Genomic DNA, 4,229 nt, shown 5'->3' with positions numbered 1-4,229 from the left:
GTTTACAAGTCATTTTATAAATCCAAAACTTGTAAAGCAACGTGCAGGTCACTTACATATTGAAAACTTGTTCAAAAAAAATTAGTAATATCATTGCATGCAGAATGTGTCTAGAGTGGCCCTTTCCTCACGTTTTCCTCTAGCTTCAAAACATGAAAAGATTGTTTTAATTTCTTACATACATAATATTAAGCACATTAATTATTTAAAAATATATTTTTTCAGTAACATTTGTGGGCTTTAATGAATTCATGTGTACTGTCTTTTACGATTGTACTGCTTCTGTTCCAGTGTATAAACTATACATCCTCAATAATTGGCTTTTGAAAGAACATCAAAATTGGACAAAGTTGGTGTATTCTAAATTACAGTTCAGCCCGGATGGAGAAATAGAAAGGAGAAAATTACCTCCCATCTAGAAATATCGGTTCAGGAGCTGGCTTGCTGTCTTTGGCCAAAAGCATGTCAGGGATGTTTCTCTTGTGTTAAGAAATAGTCTAACAACTCATCAGTACAGTAAACTGGTCTAATAAAATCCAGCAGCCAGCAGTCAGAAACTTTTCCTTTTGCTGTTGCTTAGATTTCTAGCTATAAGCATTATCACAAAAGTTAAATCAGAGAAAATAAACTATCATTAAAAAAAAAAAAGAACCTAAACTGAATTTTTAATATGATGATTTATTCAGCATGCAACAAAATTATGAGCAGAATTTCTTCCAAATTTGGAAAACTTTCATCCTTACTTTAAAGTGGCAATCTGCAAGACATTTCTGTTACGCACCAACTGGTGACTCGTGCTGTGATAATGTGCTCTATTTGGTATGATGAAGGACCACTCAAATGTGACTTTTTAATTGCATGAATATGACTGAACAACATTAACCATTCAGTGCATGATGGTTTGCGAAAATAAGTGGGCCTTTCTTTATGACTTGCAGAGTTAACAAATAGGCTCTGTCAGGCCAGTGAGAAAAAGTGGGTGGCAGATCTAAGCCTTTCGTAAGAACACACTGATATTTGAATCTGCAGTTTCCATGTTCTAACTGATGTCAGCCATTGGGTGAAAGCCTACATATCAGGTAGCCAAGACAAGCATCTAGCTGCCACTTGAAAGCTATCTCTTTCAGAGAAGAACTGAACTAGCATTCTTTCTATGGCTGCGTCTGCCAGGCAGCAGACAGATGCCCGCTGTGCTAGCTAAACCTCTCATATTCTAGAGTGCAGTATGCGTTGCATGAAACCGAGCTATAGATTACAAAGGACCACAGCAAAGGATAGACTCATGGATTTCATCCCTAATTCTTAAGCCAAGGGCATTAATGGAAATGCTGCTTAAGTCAAAAGATAGAGTCACAAAAGCCACACTGTTTTCGTAAGCAGTGATGACTTTCTGTAAAACACTAGTCATAGAAAATAACTTCAGATCAAAGCGATCACAAAGTTGAGTCAGTTTAAATTAAATGGGAAGTGAGACAAACAAACCCAGAACCTATTTATTTATTTATTTATTTATTTATTTATTTATTTCAGGGATAGAAACTTCAAGACATGAATATACCCATTTGTTGAAGTCAAGTGACTTCAGAATTCCCAAATATCAGCACACAGGAGGCTCAGCACACTGCAACTCAAAACCTCTGGAGCTTGCAACCTCAGGAAATGGAAACTTGCAGAGTAGAGGTCTGGAGGTGGGCTAGAGCACTGCCAGATGGCTAACAGAAACAAGGGGAGAGAAAAGAATCGTGCTGAGGTAGAGGAAAACAACTCACAAAGCATAATGCATTCAGATCAGAAGAAATGACTAATCTCCTCTCCAGAGCACAGCAAGAACTGCCATGTGAAACATCAGCTCCAGTAGCAAGTGATTTTACTCTCCCAGCATACTGCATGACAAGTTGCCTTGTGATAGGATTGGAAAAATTAGGACTGAAGGACATAAAATAATGACTTGTGTGCTGAAAAGATCCAAAGTCAACTGCTTTGAGAGTATGCTTTAGAACAACTTCTGGAGGAAAAAAAAATTAAGGATGTGAGGAAAAGTGCTTAATAAATTAAAAAATAATGAAGGAGGATCAAAATGCCAGTATTTGATGAGATAATGCTATCAAATGCAGGAAAAGTGAACCTTCTAGTAGAAATCTCTGAAATGTCTTTTATTGTGCGACAAAAGAAATATTTAAAACATAGAAAGAAAGGATTAGTGCTGGAGCTGCCAGCTGAGTTCAGACAGGTTGGGTCCTAAGGAAATCTTTCATTTCAGTTCAGGACAAATGGGAATTCATTGGTATTTATCTTTTACTGCAGCACAGCCCACAGGATGCTTTTCAGTGCAAAGATCACTGTAAGAATACCAAAATCTACATCAGCATTGGGCATGAAGAAAAGGGATGTTTCCTATTCTATGTCTCTAACAAATGATTACTTAGTTTTATCCATAGAATTTCACCTACTGAGAGGAATAGAAGATTTTACATGGCCACAGTACAACACGAGGAGAGCAAAATAGTTACAGAAGTCTTGATGATTTTTAACTACCATTAAAAATTGAATTATGAGTTTTGTGAAACATTTTGCTGGCTTCCTTGGACAGAACGTAAAATTCTGATTGCTCTCTCACCCATTCCCAAATGTTTTTTGTTTACCTGGATACTCTCATTATACAACTGTTTGTGGCATGCCACTCTGTCATACTTCGTTGACTAATTGCTGATAACTGAAGTAGTAATATTTAACATTTCTTCTACTTTACCAAACGTGAATGTAATTTTCTAGACACATATCCCCAAATTTACTTATACTCCACTTTCAAAACTTTGTTGTTCTGATGCTGTTGTATTCAGTTATCACTCATATTTATAATTTTAAACAAAACATCCATTCCAGTTTCTGACTTTGGTCTGGCATTAAGATCTAATTCTTCTTTCAGTAAAAGTGAATGCCTTTTGTTTAAAAATGTAGCAACAAATCACTGCAAATTCAGGAAATAGCGGCACTGTACGCTTAAGATTTAAAGGGATGTTAACTGCTTGCTCCGTCCAAAAGCCTTGAAACAGGAATCTGTTTTGTAATACTTCTCCAGGTTCTAAATATATCATAGCAAACAAGAATTACTACTGTGCCATCAATGTGGCTATTAAAGCCTTGGAATTTCTTTTATTGTACTAACTCCAGAAACATTTTAGAGTGCTGTCCCTAGAATGGTCATTCAGTTAACCTAAGGGATAATTAGCAAGCCTGAGTTATCTCGGATGTTGTGATAATATGCTGATATAAGAGATTTATACTCCTTGGATGAAGACCATAGTTGCTTGCAATCCAGGCCAACCAATGAGATAAAAATCAATGTTTGCCAGATGGAAAAAAAAAGAAAGACCAGAATTACCAGAAAGGAAAATGTTTTCTGGTTACCAGTTCTTCTGGGCATATCAAACAGTGGTGATTATGAAAGCCAGTGAACCTTTCAGGTTGACACAGACTATTTGTGGGTCTAGCTGAGGATGAGGTAAATATTAATTTCGTAGGGTGAAATCCTGGTCACACTTATGAAACTCCCACTGATTTCAGCATGGCCAGGATTTCACTCTGTGGGGATATAAATTGCCCCAGTGGTTATCTGCACCTGTGACTCTGTAGGTTCAATAACCAAAATGAGACCAGTCACTAAAGGGACCCTTAAAAATTAGACTTTTTAAAAGGAGGATCTCTATAAAAAAGCATTTGACAATGTCCATAAAAATTGAATTACCATTCAGTGTAAAACATAAGCCAGAAAAAAATGACTTATAAAACTTTGCTTCATATGGAAAAACAAGTGTCAGCACCTCCTGCTGTATTGTTAATATACAAAAATAACATAAATCCTGCAAGGTCTATGAGAGCTTACTGTGGATGACTAATATTGAAGGCACCCTCATAAAATACATAATGCAGTTAGCAATCTTCAGCAGATCTTGGGGGATTTCTTTCTCTCTCTCTTTTAAAAATGTAAACATGTATGTATGGTTGTTTTGGTTTTTTTTTTCACTTTCTCTCCTTTCTCAACATCTGTTTCAGGTCACCCTTGAATCCCACCTTCTCTCCAGGAATGCAACACAATACTGCGTTCAGCAGAGCCCCCCAATAAGCTCTTATACATGCATTCTCCAAATGACAAATAATCTCTGTACATCTTCTGGGAACAATAAAAATCCTTGGATGTGCTCCCAGAGCCCTCAGGAAGTTCAAAAATC

The sequence above is a fragment of the Tympanuchus pallidicinctus genome, unplaced genomic scaffold (genome assembly GCF_026119805.1).
Source record: "Tympanuchus pallidicinctus isolate F22 unplaced genomic scaffold, pur_lepc_1.0 scaffold1, whole genome shotgun sequence".
In the NCBI taxonomy this organism is placed as follows: Eukaryota; Metazoa; Chordata; class Aves; order Galliformes; family Phasianidae; genus Tympanuchus; species Tympanuchus pallidicinctus.
The sequence above is the reverse complement of the archived record's forward strand: the minus strand, read 5'-3'. Positions refer to the sequence as shown.